Here is a 19481-nt window from a genome sequence, read left to right on the forward strand (position 1 = left end):
GTTAGCATGGTCACTGTTCTAGCTGCTGCCACCTTGTGGTGGCCACTGGGATTGGGCCGCTCCCCAGCCTTCCGCAGCTGCTCCCGGGAGCGTGTGCCTGGAGTCTTCCGGAGCCCTGCAGCCCTGCGTACACATGTACCCCGGAGCCCCGTGCAGGATGAGGTTGGTGCCCGTGGCCTCTGCCCGCCAGTGAGAACACTTGGGCCTGAGTCTTTGACGGCTGCTCCTCGGGCGGGGTGCTCCGTCCCAGCTCTCGCTCTCAGGGCAGCCCCTCTAAGGGGAGACTCCAGATTCTGTGTCTTCCCAGAACTCCGGCTTCCTCCATTCAAGACACTTAAGGACTCAGTGCAACCTGGGCTCCATCAGCAGGTGGCAGGGGATTCTACTTAGAAGCTACACTGGATTCGCTTGGGAGAAGCAGGTTAATAAGGCCCATAGGGTGGGGGCTGAGACCCCAAAGGCATTCTCAAATGACAAAGGATGTTGCTACCCTGCTTTCTAGGAGGTGGATGCTGTTACCCAGAGAGGAGAGCCTGAGTCTGGAAAGAGCTGGGTTTGGGCCAGGGGCCCTACAGCCCAGCTGCTCTGCGGGAGAGAAGGGGTAAGGGTTTGGAGGTTCCTCGGCTACAGTGAGAAGGGGAGAAAGGTCAGGTCTCTCTGGGGATGGAGCGGATGAGGCTTGGGGTGAACAGAAATATCTAGAGGGAATGTTTAAATTGTTTGCGTTGAGGTCTCCAAGGTAAAGCCCGCACCTCCACATCAAAAATCCCACCTTGTTTGCTAGTGGTTTTGTGTGAATTCCGGCAGCCAGGGAACTGCAGCCCCGGGGGAGGGTGTTCTCCCGTAGGTTGACTTGGAGCAGACTGCCCTGGGGACAGCGCAGGACACTGTGGAGGGCTGAGTGACAATATGGCGCTGGGACAATTGGTTAACTGCTGGAAAAGCATTGGGTTAGTTTCTCAGTTTCACTTAAAGAGGTAACTACAAAGAAAGGAAGACAGAGAGAGGTCATAAGTAAACTGAAAATACTTGATTTGGGGAAGAAGTACTTTCTTTTTTTTTTTTTTTTTTAAATTTTATTTATTTATTTATTTTTGGCTGTGTTGGGTCTTCATTGCTGCACCGGGCTTTCTCTAGTTGCGGCGTGCAGGGGCTACTCTTCGTTGCAGTGCGCGGGCTTCTCATTGCGGTGGCTTCTCTTGTTGCGGAGCACGGGCTCTAGGTGCACGAGCTTCAGTCATTGTGGCTTGCGGGCTCTAGCGCGCAGGCCCAGTAGTTGTGGCTCACGGGCTTAGTCGTTCCACAGCATATGGGATCTTCTCGGACCAGGGCTCGAACCCGTGTTCCCTGCACTGGCAGGTGGATTCTTAACCACTGCACCACCAGGGAAGTCCCAAGAAGTACTTTCTAAATATAAAAGCCAGTAAAGAAATTCCAAGGTGGAAAAATCGACGTAGGTCAAAAAACAATCTAAAAAATTTTAAGAACAAACCACAAACGGAAAAAAAGTTTGCTACAGATACCACAGAGGGTTAATATCTATACTATATAAAGATCCCAAACAGATTGATAAGACACCATTGTATTCCAAATAACACAATATGCAAAGAATGAGAACAGACCATTCACCAAAGAAATGTAAATAGCTAATAACCATGGGACAATATTCAAAAGTACTAGTGGTCAAAGAAATACCAGATTAAAAAAAACAAGATAGGGACTTCCCTGGTGGTCCAGTGGTTAAGACTCCACGCTCCCAATGCCGGGGGCCCAGATTCGATCCCTGGTCAGGGAACTAGATCCCGCATGCCACAACTAAAGATCCCACACGTGGCAACTAAGATCCTGCCTGCTGCAGCAAAACCCGGCGCAGCCAAATAAATAAATAAATATTAAAAAACCCCAAACAAACGAGGTATCTTTTGGTAGTGGGATTATAAGGGACTTAAATTTTTTTTTTTTGGCCAACTGCGTTTTCTGGTGTTTCTCTAGTAACATTTAGTACTTGCATTAAGAAAAGATTCTAAAAGTTAAAAGCACATGGTTCGCTTAAATAACGAATGAGTAGCCAGTATCAGAGGCTTTCAGCTGTGGTGGGTCATGAGCAAGTTTTTTCTTTCAAGCTTTTGTGCATTTTAAAATTTGTACAATTCACTTGACCTTTCAACAATGAGTAAATATTACTGGACGCATTAGAACAAATTTGCAAGTTAAAGTAAATTCCTTCTCCCTAACCTTCCAGAAGCCTGGGCCCTGTATGCAAATAGGATTCCTGGGGCCACCCAAACACCCACTGTGAGTGGGAAGGAACTGAACTGAGAGGGCATCTCTCCCACCTCCATCTCCAACACAAAGGGGTGCTTCAGCCCCCCACACACCACACACTCCCCCCTTGGACTGCCCCAGCCCTTTGGATGCCTTTTCTAGTCCGGCCCCCCTCTTCAGGGTCCACCCTGGTGTCTCCCCACCCTCAGGTTTGGCCTGCTGGCTGCTATGAGAGGACTCAAGCCCCTCAGAGGCCTGGCTGGTGGCAGTGCAGTGGCCTGGGGGGGCCCTGAGGGGACTCTGGGGCAGACCAGCATCGAGAGGCTGGAATTCACACCATTATCCCTCTGCCCATGTGTCCTTCTATCCGTCCTTTTTATATTCCTCCTGGGTGTCTGTACTTCAGAATGTGACTGTATTAGGAGATTGGGCCTTTAAAGGGGTCATTAAGTTAGCAGGGGATCATTAGGGTGAGGCTTAACTCAACATGACGGGTGTCCTTTTAAGAAGAGGAAATGTGGACCCAGATACACATACTGGGAGAACGCCATGCAAACGTGAAGATAGCCATCCACAAACCAAGGAGAGCAGCTGGGGACAGCGCCTTTCTTCACAACCCTCAGATGGAGTAAACACTGCCAACATCTGGATTTCTGACTTTTGCCTCCAGAACTGTGAGAAAACACGCTTCTGTTGTTTAAGCACCGCCAAACCTGTGTACTGTGTTCCGGCAGCCTGAGCGGCTGGATACAGTGCTCTCGAGCACAGACCCTCGAATAGAATCACAAAGAGGTAAAAGACAGGTGTCCACCTGCAGAAAATGTACCGTCCCATGTGTGAGACAAATCACAAATCTCTTGTCACAACGTGGCCTAGTAGGCCCAATGCACATTCCCCAAAGTGTGAGTTCCCAGCACACTCCCCAAGGTGTGAGTTCCCAGCACATTCCGCAAAGTGTGCGAGTTCCCAGCACACTCCCCAAAGTGTGAGTTCCCAGCACATTCCCCAAGGTGTGTGTTCCCAGCACACTCCCCAAAGTGTGTGAGTTCCCAGCACATTCCGCAAAGTGTGTGAGTTCCCAGCACACTCCACGAAGTGTGAGTTCCCAGCACATTCCCCAAGGTGTGTGTTCCCAGCACATTCCCCAAGGTGTGTGAGTTCCCAGCACACTCCCCAAAGTGTGTGAGTTCCCAGCACACTCCCCAAAGTGTGAGTTCCCAGCACATTCCCCAAAGTGTGAGTTCCCAGCACATTCCCCAAAGTGTGAGTTCCCAGCACACTCCCCAAAGTGTGAGTTCCCAGCACACTCCCCAAGGTGTGTGAGTTCCCAGCACACTCCCCAAAGTGTGAGTTCCCAGCACACTCCCCAAGGTGTGAGTTCCCAGCACACTCCCCAAGGTGTGAGTTCCCAGCACACTCCCCAAGGTTTGAGTTCCCAGCACATTCCACAAAGTGTGAGTTCCCAGCACATTCCCCAAAGTGTGTGAGTTCCCAGCACACTCCCCAAAGTGTGAGTTCCCAGCACACTCCCCAAGGTGTGAGTTCCCAGCACACTCCCCAAAGTGTGTGAGTTCCCAGCACACTCCCCAAAGTGTGTGAGTTCCCAGCACACTCCCCAAAGTGTGAGTTCTCAGCACACTCCCCAAAGTGTGAGTTCCCAGAACATTCCCCAAAGTGTGTGAGTTCCCAGGATTTGGAAGGACTAAACGGGGCCGCTAGAGGCCAAACCATGGCGGTGGGGCCACGGGGTTTTGCCCTCAGTTTCCCCAGCTCCCTCCCAGCTCCTGAGATCTGCTAGTCACCTATGGTGTGTTGGGGGGGCGCTGGTGTGGGTGCAGAGCCTTGGGCACCTCCTGCTCGCAGCTGTGACTCTGCACGGATCCAGCTTTGCTCCATCCCTGGGACATCCTGTAGATGGTTGACCCGTTTGGATGGTCTGTGCGTCCCAGGGCTGGGACTCACTGCTGTTCCTTCTCTCCTCACACCAGGGCCCCCTCAACACAAGAAAGAGTGGGGAGAGGGATTCTTCCACCTCAGGTGGATTTCCAGAAAGTTATTGCTCTAAGGAAGTTACTCACTGAGCCTTAGCTCTGAGCTAGTGGTTTTAACATCCTTAGTCAGGAAGGAACAATTTGGAGAAGTGATGAAAGGTTTGGGCCCTTCCCCAGAAAACTGCACATGCACAGGTGCCCTGAGCCCCACCTCTAAGATTGGAGCTGTGTCTGGTTTTTGCATTCCAGGGACCAGCAGACCCCTAAAATTCACCTGCCAAGTGGCTTGTAGGTCCAGAGTTATGCACAAGTGGAGGGGAGGGTGCTCAGGGATGCAATCCAGGTGGAAGACACCAAGGCAGCAAGAGGACGCCCTGTGGAGAGGCAGTGGGAACACCCTGGCTCATTCCAGAAGGAAGGCCCTCCCTGGAGGCAGAAGGTGTCACTTTCTCCTGGAGGCCGAGGAAGTGGTGGCGGGTTCTGGGCAGGAGACAGGCATGGAGGAAGTGGGCTTTGGAAAGGTTTGGGGAGGAAGCCTCTAGAAGCACAGCCCTGTAAGAGCCTGCCTGCCACATTGCTGCGTGAATGAGCACTGCGTTGTGCAAACATTCCCCAGAAAGACAGGCTCTGTCTTCCAGAACAAAGCAGGAAGAGCAGAGCCGGAGGCCCAGGCGGGTTTGTGCTTAAACAACAGAACGGAAAGTCTCCACCTGTCCCAGACAGGAATGTATTCACGGAGGACGGTCAGCAAGGAGTTTAGGAAACGAGGATTTGGTGCGCCAGCGTTATCAAGGGGAGAGTGTGATGTATCCCCTGGAGGGGAGGGACCGCCAGCTTGCAGGTACCTAGACGGGTCCCACTCGCCCCGACTCCATGTCCACACTCAGCCAGCTACCTTGGGTGTCCCTTAGCTTCTGTAGTGGATTGAACTATGGCCCCCAAAAGACACGTCCACTTGCAACCTCAGAATGTTACCTTATTTAGAATTTGCAGATATAATTAAGTTAAGGATCTCTTGATGAGATCATCCTGGATTTAGGGTGGGCCCTAAATCCAAAGACTGGGTCCTTATAAGACCAAGTGGAAGATGTTAAGAACAAGACACAGAGGGGGAGGCCATGTGAAGATGGAGGGGAGATGGGAGACAGAACACTAAGGGTCCCCGGCAGCGAGCAGAGGCTAGGAGAGAGGCATGGAACAGATTCTCCCTCAGGGCCTCTAGAAGGAACCCATTCCTGCTGACGCCTTGATTTCTAACTTTAGGTTTCTAGAACTGTGAGAGAATAAGTTCATCAAGTTTGTGGTAGTTTGTTATGACAATCCTAGAAATAAATACACCTTCCCAATGGTGATCATAGGTGTTGGGAAAGGATCTCATGTTTAAATAAATTTGGGAAACACTGTGTTAAACTAGAAGTTTCTTTGCTGAGGAACTTCTCAGAGGCTTTAATAGGCTACAGAGCCCTATGGATTTTCAAGGAGGGGGATCAGTATTGAACACACATTTCCCAAACGTATTTAACCAAGGAACACTTGTGTATTAGTCAGCTTGGGCTGTCATAACAGAATACCACAGACTGAGTGGCTTAAACGACAGACATTTGTTTTCTACAGTCTGGAGGCTCCAAGTCCCAGATCAAGGTGTCAGCAAGGTTGGCTCTGGTGAGGTCTCTTTTCCTGGCTTGAAGATGGCTGCCTTCTCACTGTGTCCTCACATGGTCTCCTCTCTGTGCATACATGCAAAGAGAGAGAGAGAGAAAGAGAGTGCTGTAGTGTCGCTTCCTTTTCTTGTAAGGACATGAGTCCTAATGGACTAGGGTCCTATGCTTTTGACCTCATTTAACCTCGATTACCTCTTTAAAGGTATCTGTAAGTACAGTCACATTAGAGCTTCAATATATGAGTTTCCGGGAGTGGAGGGGACACAATTTAGTCCAAACGTCTTACTTCGTGAGACTGGTTTTCCCCCAGATCTGGGGAGATGCGGATTTAATTGCCTTGAACTTGAGCCCAGGGATATAGGGTGGCAGGGAGCACTGTCAGTTGGCAGGTGGCTGTCATTCATCCCTGCCTGTATAAGGATGTCCTTGGTATGACAGGAGAGGAGAAAGAAGATGTGGTAGATATTTTCTGAAGGTCACAACATTTTGCAGCTCCTCCTGTCAAAAGAAGGAGTCTATTTTCTCTAGCCCCTGAATCAGGGCTTGGCCATGTGACTTGCATTAGTCAAGGGGACAGTAGGAAACATGACACAAGCAGAAGCTTTAACAGTGTTTGTGCATTGGGGCTTGGCTTCTCTTACTCCTTTTGGAGCCCAGCTGCCAAGCGAAGAAGCCTGGCCGGCTCGATAATGAGATTCATGTGGCCCAGTTGCCTTTATCACCCCAGCCAAATGCCAGACATGTGAGTGGGGGCTGTCTGGGATCTGGACCTTTCAGCCCCCAGCCCACCGGCCTACTGACTGCAGCCACGTAGTGTACCCAGGTGAGACCAGCGGAAGAACTACCCAGGGGAATGCCCTGGTGGCGCAGTGGTTAAGAATCCGCCTGCCAGTGCAGGGGACACGGATTCGAGCCCTGGTCCGGGAAGATCCCACATGCTGTGGAGCAACTAAGCCCGTGCGCCACAACTACTGAGCCCACGTGTGACAACTACTGAAACCCGTGCACCCAGAGCCCGTGCTCCGCAACAAGAGAAGCCACCGCAATGAGAAGCCCACGCACCGCAACGAAGAGCAGCCCCTGCTCTCCACAACTAGAGAGAAGCCCGCGCGCAGCAACGAAGACCCAACGCAGCCATAAATAAATAAATAACCCCCCCAAAGAACTACCCAGCTGAGCCCAGCCCAAATAATAATAATAATAAATAATAACAACAATAACATTTTCTTTAAACTTCTTGGTTTTGAGGTGTTTTCTTTCATAGCAGTAAAGCCACCTTAGAAAAGACATATGACTGTCACTGCTTTATAAGGAATAGCCTTCTCAGGGCACTGCTCTCTGTACCAGGCTAACCTTCTCAGTACTGTGGGGAAACATCTTTGCCACCAGTCTTGCTATTAAAGTTTTCTAGTCTTATCAGCATGATGAATATCAGGTGAAAAATCTTAAACGGACACACCACAAAAACAGGATGTGAGTTTTATTAGTTCAGTCCCTGAAATTAGCCATGGACTGGCTACAGAGAAATCGGAAACATGTTTCAGATGATGGAATGTATCAAACATGTAAAAACTGACCTATCTTGAATATTCTTGAATATCCCACTGGAAGGAGTTGGTGAAAAACATAGGTTTGCTTGCAAAACAATTTCCTCTTGAGAAATGGCACCATCTTCTGAAAATCAAGCTGAAACGACTGTCTTGCTTAGTCTTGGTGTCTTGGGAGAGTCAGGGGCAGGGGAATCGGGGAGAGAAAGCAGTGGATGTGGGGCAGCTCCCAGGTGCCATCTCTTCTTGAGCTGGCTCTCTGCTGCCACCCAGTGCTGATTCTGCGGCATTGCAGGAGGCTGCCCATCCCTTATTCAGGCCCCTGGCTCCGCAGGCGGCACCTCTCCCAGCCATGTGACAGCATGAGGAAGAGGTCTGTGCTCCACACCTCACTCTTGCCCCCACTCTAAAAGCTACACATTCTCTGTTACTCCACAAGGTGTCCAGTGACAGGAGAATACGGATCATTACCAACCACTGCCTCTTCTGGGGCAATTTTATTTTGGGGTCCCACTCACATTATATTAGATACACTGAGGCCACCCAAATTCCACGTCAGATGTGAGTTCCATATAATCACAGAAGGCTTGACTTTCATTGAAGTTGAGGGTTCTTTTCCCCGCAGTGGTCAAATACACATAACATAAAATTTACCATTTGAACCATTTGAAAGTGTACAATTTAGCAGCATTAAGTACATTCACAACATAAATCCAGTTCCAGAACGTTTTCATCACCTCAAATGGCAGCTTGTACCCATTAAGCAGTCACTGCACTGACATTTTTGATGCGTGGTTACAATTTTTAGACATTTAAACATTTATTAACTTTTATTATTAACATTTACTAACCCAGAAATCACACTTTTATTTTTATATTTGGAGCCAATTAATCTGTTTTTTAAAAGTTGCACATATTCTCATAGGACATTAAAAGCTGCTAGGTTTGGGCTTCCCTGGTGGCACAGTGGTTGGGAGTCTGCCTGCCGATGCAGGGGACACGGGTTCGTGCCCCGGTCTGGGAGGATCCCACATGCCGCGGAGCGGCTAGGCCCGTGAGCCATGGCCGCTGAACCTGCGCGTCCGGAGCCTGTGCTCCGCAACAGGAGAGGCCACAGCAGTGGGAGGCCCACGTACTGCAAAAAAAAAAAAAAAAAAAAGCTGCTAGGTTTAAGCCTGTGCATGGGGTGCCTGGGTATAAGGAGACCATGAGAAGTCTCCCTCCACTCCCACCTCTGTGCCCCTCCAGGACCTACTGGGACCCTGAGCCCTGCTGCCTTCCCAGGGCTCCCTGCCCTCCATGCTGCCGTTGCCTATGGATTCTTTTAAACATACCTGTACTATTCATCTAAATTATAAAAGCGTGACACGTCATTATGGATGAGTTGGAAAGTGCAGATGAGCATAAAGGAGAATAACCATCCTTCCTAATTCTACCACCTTGAGATAATCACTGTTAACATTTAGGTGTCTTTACCCCACCCCCCCAATCCTTTTGTTTCTAGGCAAAATTACCACCCAACTTACCTCAAGCAATATATACAAGATATATATATATATATATTTTTTTTAAATTTTATTTATTTATTTATTTTTGCTGTGTTGGGTCTTCGTCTCCATGCGAGGGCTTTCTCTAGTTGCGGCAAGTGGGGGCCACTCTTCATCGCAGTGCGCGGGCCTCTCACTGTTGCGGCCTCTGTTGCGGAGCACAGGCTCCAGACGCGCAGGCTCAGTAGTTGTGGCTCACGGACCTAGTTGTTCCGCGGCATGTGGGATCTTCCCAGACCAGGGCTCGAACCCGTGTCCCCTGCATCAGCAGGCAGATTCTCAACCACTGCGCCACCAGGGAAGCCCCAAGATATATTTTTATTTACAAAGTTGGGATCCTGTACTTTCAGTTTGAAACTTTGCCTTTGTTCCCTTATTAAAAATGATACTTTGAGAAATTTCCTATATTCTTAAATTTAATATTAATAACTGAATATATTTAAATATAATTTTTAATTGAAAATATAACTACATTTAATAGCTGCATACCCATCATTAAGACACACCATACTTTATTTAGCCAGGCACCTCTTGTAGGATGGTTTTAGTCAGTTTTCACTAGGTATAGCTGCAGTAACAACGCATCCCCACATCTCAGTAGCTCATGGCCATCAAGGCTCATTTCTTGACCCTCTTACATTTCCTTCACAGCTTGCCTGTGGCGTGGCACCTTTTGGCTGTGGGTCAGCTGTGGCTGTAATTCTCCTTTGTTCAAGCTGAAGGAACAGCCCCCGGGGGGACATGTCAGCCTTGTGGCAGAGGACAAGAGCAAGCGAGCGGGTGGAAAAAAGCAATGGCTCTTAAAGTCTCTGCTCTGATGTGCTACAGGTCCTGTCTACACACAGGCCGCTTGCAAACGCAGTCATGGGGTCAAGGTCAAAGTCAGTGGGGCTGGGCGAATAGTTCCTCTCCAGGGGGCACCACAGGTCACACGGCAGTGGGTGGGGTTGTATAATACTGTTTCAGGAAGGGAGAGTGAATAATTGGAAATAATAATACAATTGTCTACAGATGTTTCCATTTTTTTTTTTTAGATGTTTCCATTTTTAAACTATTAAAGTGTTTTGGGCTCTTTTTTAATGATATTAAAAAAGATATGCAATTTTAAAAATTAAATTTTCATTTTAACCAAGGTTGCACAGGTACATGTTTTTAAAAATCAAATAATTCTTTAAGGCTTACAAAAAACAACCCACCCCCAAAATAGCAGCTTCCTTCCAGCCAAATTCCCACACCTCAACAAATTGAAAGAGAACTTTTCCCTGGTCTTATTACGTGCCAGGAATTGTGCTAAATAATTTACCCAGGTTATCTCAACTTGATCCATACAACAACCTCAGGAGGTAAATATATTTATTTATCTCTCTAGTAGAGAAGAAATTTAGGCTGAAGAAGCAATTTCTTTGGCCTAAGGGGCCACTTGCCAGCAGGGGGCAGATCTGCCATTGGACGCCAGGTTGCCCGAGACGCGAGAACCCCGGGAGCCAGACTTCCGCATAAGCGCTTCTCAAGGCGCGGTCCTCACCCGCAGCATCCGCCTCTCCTGGGACCTTGTTAGAAATGCACATTTCTTGGGCCCCACCGCACCCCTGCTGGCTCAGAAACTCTGGGGTGACAATCAACAGTTCGGTGACTCTGACGGATACAGAAGACTGCCACCTGGTCTCCACGCTGATCCTCCCCACGCCGGCTTCAGTCATTTGGGGCTATTAAAAACGTTGCTTTGCAGGCAGACTTAGGAGCCCCTGGCCGTCCGTGGTCCTCCCCACTGCGCCCCCTTCCCCCCAACACACACACCTCCACCTCCAGCCAGACGCAGAGCCGAGTGAGGAGGGTGTCCCTCTTTCCCCTTTGGGGGGCAAAGGTGTGCATGTGTGGCTTGGGGGCCTGGCTGGTTGCTTGGGGAGGTCTCTGCAGCCCTAACCTGGACTCAGAGCTGCCTGATGTCTGGTCTGGAACCGGATAGAGGCGTCTTTGCACTTTTCATCTGGGAAATAAGTGGAAAAAACCCAAACAAACCAAGCCTACGAATGTCAGAAATCTCCAAAACAAGTGCACCGCTGAGCTTTAGCGCATATAACGCTCAGACTACTTGCTTAGTTTCCGCCCCCAGCCCCCATGCTGATGGGTTTCACCTCAGCCCTTTGCAGGGGCACCCTCTCCCACTCCATTGCCTCCGCACACCATTCCACAGAGCTGAGGCCAGGGTGGGAGAGCAAAGGGTTGAGAACCCACCCTGTGGCTGCAAGACTCCTTTTGTCTCTCTGTTGAACCCTGGAGGGTGGCTGCTCCCCACAGCTTGGGGCTGCCCTGGGGCTTGGTCTCTTACCTGATGCTGCCCCGAGGCCCTCGTCCTGGGGGCACCTGGCTACTGGCATCCCTCTCTTGGTCTTGCCGCTCCCCAGGGGCACTGCCGGGACACAGGAGATGGGGGCCCCTCTGCCCTCAGACCCACTGACCTCCTCTCTCCCCTCCCCTCTCTGCCCATCTCTCCCTCCCGTCCTCTAGTTGGGGGAGGGGGAAACCTTGCCCTCTTTATAGCTGTTACTCTGCCCTTCTTCCCTTTTACTTCCTCAGCAAACCCTCCAGGTTCTCCTAAGAAGGGCCTTCAGGAGAGAAGGAGCCCTGCCCGAGCGGGTCCCCAGGGGTGGAGTGGAAGGGCCCACAAGGGAGATAGTTTGAAGGCTGGATCAACAGGATCTGGTGGCTGATGGATGGTGAGCGCAGGGAGAGGTCAAAGCCCAGCCATGCTGGGAGAACAGGCCTAGTCCCCAGAGATGGAGATGTGAACCATTTGTTCATGTTAAAGATGATGGAAGCACCAGACAGTGGACAGGTCCGGAAGGCCATTTGGAAGGGCTGAGCCTGGATTCTGTCCATGGAGGGTATGGGAGACCTTGGTAAGGACCACTGCTAGGGAGTGAGGTGGCCATCATGCACAGGGAGGGCAGAGGATCAGCTGGCAAGGTGGAGATGCCTTTATTTAGGGGACTGAGGCAGAGGAGGACGGAACATTTACAAACAGCTCCTGAGGACCAGCTGGCCCACAGCCCCACCACAGGCCAAGCAGAGCAGTCAGCAGACGAGGGAAGCAGGCAGGCCTGAGAATCAGGCATCAGTGTATCCAGTGAGCCTGGTGCATCATGGGTGCTCAGTATGTGTGTTTCTGACTGTAAGGATCAAACGCAGGACTGGAGTGTATTAGTTTCCTGCCGCTGCCATAACAAAGTACCAGAAGCTGGTGGCTTAAACAACAGATGTGAAATTTCTCCCAGTTCTGAGGTCTGGAAGCACAAGATCAAAGTGTCATCAGGGCTGGTTTCTTCTGAGGCCTCTCCCCTTGGCTTGCAGACGGCCATCTTCTCACTGTGTCTTTGGCACAGCCTTCCCTCTGTGTCCTAATCTCATCTTCTTATAAGGACACCAGTCATATTGGATTAGGGCCCACCCCAGTGATCTCATTTAACCTTAATTATGTCTTTAAATATCCTATCTCCATATATAGTCATGCTAACTGGAGGTTAGGATTTCAACACATGAATTTTGTGGGGACACCATTCAGTTTGTAACAGGGAGCAACTACATACAGTTGGGGAGATAAAATATACACACCGAAGTAATGGACAAAATGGTGCACAATTGTTAAATTGTGTGCTAGAGAGGAACAAGAAAATAAGACTGTATATAAGAAATGACTAAAAGTTCTAGAGAACCGATTCCCTCTTGCGAGAGCACCAGAATCGCAACTAACTGCTGAACAATCATCGACAGGAAGACGCTGGAACTCACCAAAAAAGATATCCCACATCCAAAGACAAAGGAGAAGCCACAATGGGATGATAGGAGGGGCGCAATCACAATAAAATCAAATCCCATAACTGCTGGGGGGGTGACTCACAAACTGGAGAATACTTATACCACAGAAGTCCACCCACTGGAGTGAAGGTTCTGAGTCCCATGTCAGGCTTCCCAACCTGGGGGTCCGGCAATGGGAGGAGGAATTCCTAGAGAATCAGACTTTGAAGTCTAGCGGGATTTGATTGCAGGACTTTGACAGGACTGGGGGAAACAGATACCCCACTCTTGGAGGACACACACAAAGCAGTGAGCGCATCGGGACCCCAGGGGAAGGAGCAGTGACCCCATAGGAGACTGAATCAGACCTACCTGCTAGTGTTGGAGGGTCTCCTGCAGAGGTGGGGGGTGGCTGTGTCTCACCGTGAGGACAAGGACACTGGCAGCAGAAGTTCTGGGAAGTACTCCTTGGTGTGAGCCCTCCCAGAGTCTGCCGTTAGCCCCACCAAAGAGCCCGGGTAGGCTCCAGTGTTGGGTTGACTCAGGCCAAACAACCAACAGGGAGGGAACCCAGCCCACCCCCCACCCCCCATCAGCAGACAAGTGGATTAAAGTTTTACTGAGCTCTGCCCACAACAGCCAGCTCTACCCACCACCAGTCCCTCCCATCAGGAAACCTGCGCAAGCCTCTTAGATAGCCTCATCCACCAGAGGGCAGACAGCAGAAGCAAGAAGAACTACAATCCTGCAGTCTGTGGAACAAAAACCACATTCACAGAAAGATAGACAAGGTGAAAAGGCAGAGGGCTATGTACCAGATGAAGGAACAAGATAAAACCCCAGAAAAACAACTAAATGAAGTGGAGATAGGCAACCTTCCAGAAAAAGGATTCAGAATAATGATGGTGAAGATGATGCAGGACCTCGGAAAAGAATGGAGGCAAAGATCAAGAAGATGCAAGACATGTTTAACAAAGACCTAAACGAATTAAAGAACAAACAAACAGAGATGAACAATACAATGACTGAAATGAAAGCTACACTAGAAGGAATCAACAGCAGAATAACTGAGGCAGAAGAACGGATAAGTGACCTGGAAAACAGAAAGGTGGAACTCACTGGTGCAGAACAGAATAAAGAAAAAATAATGAAAAGAAATGAAGACAGCCTAAGAGACCTCTGGGACAACATTAAACGCAACAACATTCGCATTATAGGGGTCCCAGAAGGAGAAGAGAGAGAGAAACGACCCGAGAAAATATTTGAAGAGATTATAGTCGAAAACTTCCCTAATACGGGAAAGGAAATAGGCACTCAAGTCCAGGAAGCGCAGAGAATCCCATACAGGATAAACCCAAGGAGAAACATGCTGAGACACATAGTAATCAAATTGGTGAAAATTAAAGGAAAAGAAAAATTATTAAAAGCAAGGGAAAAACGACAAATAAGGTACAAGGGAACTCCCATAAGGTTAACAGCTGATTTCTCAGCAGAAACTCTACAAGCCAGAAGGGAGTGGCATGACATATTTAAAGTGATGAAAGGGAAGAACCTACAACCAAGATTACTCTACCCAGCAAGGATCTCATTCAGATTCGATGGAGAAATCAAAAGCTTTACAGACAAGCAAAAGCTAAGAAAATTCAGCACCACCAAACCAGCTCTACAACAAACGCTAAAGGAACTTCTCTAAGTGGGAAACACAAGAGAAGAAACCCAAAACAATTAAGAAAATGGTCCTAGGAACATACATATTGATAATAACCTTAAATGTGAATGGATTAAGTGCTCCAACCAAAAGACACAGGCTCACTGAATGGATACAAAAACAAGACCTATATATATGCTGTCGACAAGAGACCCACTTCAGACCTAGGGACACATACAGACTGAAAGTGAGGGGATGGAAAAAGATATTCCATGCAAATGGAAATCAAAAGAAAGCTGGAGTAGCAATACTCATATCAGAATAGACTTTAAAATAAAGAATATTACAAGAGATAAGGAAGGACACTACATAATGATCAAGGGATCAATCCAAGAAGAAGATATAACAATTATAAATATATATGCTCCCAACATAGGAGCACCTCAATACATAAGGCAACTGCTAACAGCTATAAAAGGGGAAATTGACAGTAACACAATAATAGTGGGGGACTTTAACACCTCACTTACACCAATGGACAGATCATCCAGACAGAAAATTAATAAGGAAACACAAGCTTTAAATGACACAATAGACCAGATAGATTTAATTGATATTTATAGCACATTCCATCCAAAAACAGCAGATTACACTTTCTTCTCAAGTGCACACAGAACATTCTCCAGGATAGATCACATCTTGGGTCACAAAACAAGCCTCAGTAAATTTAAGAAAATTGAAGTCATATCAAGCATCTTTTCTGACCACAACGCTATGAGATTAGAAATCAATTACAGGGAAAAAACGTAAAAAGCACAAACACAAGAAGGCTAAACAATACGTTACTTAAAAAACCAAGAGATCACAGAAGAAATCAAAGAGGAAATCAAAAAATACCTAGAGACAAATGATAATGAAAACACGACGATCCAAAACCTATGGGATGCAGCAAAAGCAGTTCTAAGAGGGAAGTTTATAGCAATACAATCCTACCTCAAGAAACAACAAACACCTCAAATAAACAACCTAATCTTACACCTAAAGGAACTAGAGAAAAAAGAACAAACAAAACCCAAAGGTAGTAGAAGGAAAGAAATCATAAAGATCAGAGCAGAAATAAATGAAATAGAAACAAAGAAAACAGTAGCAAAGATCAATAAAACTAAAAGCTGGTTCTTTGAGAAGATACACAAAATTGATAACCCATTAGCCAGACTCATCAAGAAAAAGAGGGAGAAGACTCAAATCAATAGAATTAAAAATGAAAAAGGAGTTTCTGTAAAAGTTGTCAGTAAAAGAAGTTACAACAGACACCGCAGAAATACAAAGCATCCTAAGAGACTACTACGAGCAACTCTATGCCAATAAAATGGACAACCTGGAAGAAATGGACAAATTCTTAGAAAGGTATAAGCTTCCAAGACAATCAGGAAGAAATAGAAAATATGAACAGACCAATCACACGTAATGAAATTGAAACTGTGATTAAAAATCTTCCAGGGGCTTCCCTGGTGGTGCAGTGGTTGAGAGTCTGCCTGCCGATGCAGGGGACACGGGTTCGTGCCCCGGTCTGGGAAGATCCCACATGCCGCGGAGTGGCTGGGCCCGTGAGCCTGGCCGCTGAGCCTGCGCGTCCGGAGCCTGTGCTCCGCAGCGGGAGAGGCCACAACAGTGAGAGGCCCGCGTACCGCAAAAGAAAAAAAAAAAATCTACAAACAACAAATGCTGGAGAGGCTGTGGAGAAAAGGGAACCCTCTTGCACTGTTGGTGGGAATGTAAATTGATACAGCCACTAATGGAGAAAAGAATGGAGGTTCCTTAAAAAACTAAAATAGAATTACCATATGACCCAGCAATCCCACTACTGGGCATTTACCCAGAGAAAACCATAATTCAAAAAGACACATGCACCACAATGTTCATTGCAGCACTACTTACAATAGCCAGGTCATGGAAGCAACCTAAATGCCCATCGACAGATGAATGGATAAAGAAAATGTGGTACATATATACAATGGAGTATTACTCAGCCGTAAAAAGGAATGAAACTGGGTCATTTGTAGAGACGTGGATGGATCTAGAGACTGTCATACAGAGTGAAGTAAGTCAGAAAAAGAAAAACAAATGTCTTATATTAACACATATATGTGGAACCTAGAAAAACGGTACAGATGAACCAGTTTGCAGGGCAGAAATAGAGGCACAGATGTAAACAACATACATATGGACACAAAGGGGGGAAAGTGGTGGGTGGGTGGGGTGGTGGTGGGATGAATTGGGAGATTGGGACTGACATATATACACTAATATGTATAAAATAGATAACTAATAAGAACCTGCTCGGGCTTCCCTGGTGGTGCAGTGGTTGAGAGTCCACCTGCCGATGCAGGGGACATGGGTTTGTGCCCCGGTCCGGGAAGATCCCACATGCCGCGGAGTGGCTGGGCCCGTGAGCCATAGTTGCTGAGCCTGCGCGTCCGGAGCCTGTGCTCCGCAACGGAAGAGGCCACAACAGTGAGAGGCCTACGTACCGCAAAAAAAAAAAGAAAAAGAACCTGCTCTATAAAGAAATAAAAAAAAAAAAAAAAAAAAAGATCCCGCATGCTGCATGGCATGGCCAAAAAAAAAAAAAAAGAATTTTCTCATAAGTCCCACTCAACAATTTCTATTGAACAGTATCTCCTGTTTGGGAAATGTAATTATTTAGCTGGATACATACTGTATAAAGGGTCACTTGGAAAAGCAAAGAAACTAGGATCTGGGAGTGAGGAAAGAGCGAGAAAGGAGAATGGATATTAGGTGGGCAGCTTGCGTCTCTGTCCCAGGTCCCAACCCAAATCCCCTCTATCTCTTACAGTCCGGCCTCCACCTAGCAGTCAGAGCAATTGTTTTTTTGCTTAAATTTTAAGGCAGTACCTTTACAGAGTGGAAAGAAAAAAATCTAGCAGTATAGCTGATACTGCTAGATACTGTACTGATACTGCTAGTGTAGCTGATACTATAGTAAAAAATGTCCCTCTCTCACCCCTACTCCCCACTCCCTCAGTCCAGAAACAATCTCTGAATTTTCAACATGTGAACCAGACCATAGCATTTTCCTACTGAAGACCCTTCCCTGGATCCCAGAGTCTGCTCTCAGGCCCTGCCCTCCTTTCTGCCCTCAGCTCACGCTGCTCTCCTCCTGGCTCATAGTGGGAGGTCCTCTGGCTTCCAGTCAGTTACTGAGGGCACTGCCCGACAGCACTTCCCCTGTTGTTCTCTCCGCCTGGAACACTCTTAAGGGCTCATTTCAGTTCTATTTTGTCTGGCAGCAAGTTTTTCTCTTTAGGTCCAACCCTGGTCAAGGTATCCAAGTCCTGTACCCTCCAGTGAGGGGCCCAAACCCCTGCACAGCTGAATTCCATGGCTGTACATGATGGGGCTGGTCCAGGGCACTGTGGGAAGGGGGGAAGGGCTCCTGACCAAACATGGATGAGCTTAGGAGCTGAGGGATCATTCATTTATTGAATATGTATCAAGGGAATTCCCTGGTGGTCCAGTGGTTAGGACCCAGTGCTTCCACTGCAATGGGTATGGGTTCGATCTCTGGTCAGGGAATTAAGATCCTATAAGCTGTGTGGCATGGCCAAAAAAAAAAAGAATATGTATCAGGTGCTCTCTCCTATGACCTGGTATCGGGAAGATAGAAGGGAATGAGATGAGCATGTTCTCCTGGACCCTCTAGACAGATCGAGGAGACGCAATAAACAAGAAAACGAACAAATAAGATCGTTCCAGGCTGTAATAAGTTCCATGAAGGGCATAAACAGGGGATGTAGCAGAGGGTTTGGGAGTAGAGGAGGGCATGCCAGAATGTGTGGTCAGGGAAGCCAGCTCAGAGCTCTGAGGATGAGAAGATGCCAGGGAAAGAGCCAGGGGAAGCTAGGACGAGCAGAGCAAACAGCACGTGCAAAGGCCCTGAGGTGGCAGAGAGTGGTCTGGCCAAGCACAGGGAAGCAGAAGGTGAACAGAGTTGGGCAAGGCTGAACTGCAGGCTGACTTAAGCCGGGGTTTATTCTAGGAGCCTTGGGAGGATTTTCAGGAGGACAGTGGCATGATCAAGCTGGCTATGGGACCTGAACTTCATGAGTCCTTTGAGTGGCTTCTGTAATTTTCCGTTTGCAGCGCTGTCTTGGGATAGCATTATGGGGGTTATTTTTGGTTTTCTGGCCAGCTTGGTTAAACCAACAGCAGGATGCATTTTATGAGTGCAGAGCAGCAGGGCAAGTCTCAGCAAATCTCGTACCTGCTTTTCTATGACCTTGGGGGTTGTCTCCCCAGGAGTGACACTCGTGCCCCCTGAATGGGGTACCCTTATCTTTGACATCCCGCCACTCAGCACCTCTCCGTCTTGCCTTCCACTGAGAGTAGATACATCAATCAGGGCTCTCTAGAAAAACAGAACCAATAGGAGATAGGTGATAGATAAATAGAGAGGTAGGTAAGTAGATGGATGGATGGATAGATAAATAGATAGATGGATAGATAGATAGATAGATAGATGGATATTGAAACCTCTGAGCCAACCTGGGCTCTTTGGCTCTGTTGCTCTGGGCAACTCTGTGTATGTTGGGAATATTAACATCCACCAACTATCTTTTGCTTGAAGATGAAGGCATTTGACTTGGGCTGAGCATGTCTGAATTTGGGAAGGAATAAAGTTCTGGGCACCTGGTTCCCAATCTTGGCCTGGAGGCTGGAGTGAGAAGCATGGTTGAGCCCAAACCTCTCCCCTCTGCTGTTTGACTCTCAGCCTTTGCTCAGTGACTGTTGGTGAAGTTCACTGCCAAAGTGACCTGGGACTCGCTGGGCGGGAGATGCCTCACCACACTGGTCCCTTTGCCTGGGGGACCTCAAGAGGTGTTCCTGTCTCCCTAACTGCAAGTCTTGGCTGTGCAATCTTTGCTTTTTCTTAATCAGATACCTCAAGATCACACTCGAAGGGTCTGACCCTTCCCACAGACTCTGCTGAACTCTCACCCCACAGC

This window comes from Lagenorhynchus albirostris, chromosome 6 (assembly GCF_949774975.1).
Source record: "Lagenorhynchus albirostris chromosome 6, mLagAlb1.1, whole genome shotgun sequence".
NCBI lineage: Eukaryota > Metazoa > Chordata > Mammalia > Artiodactyla > Delphinidae > Lagenorhynchus > Lagenorhynchus albirostris.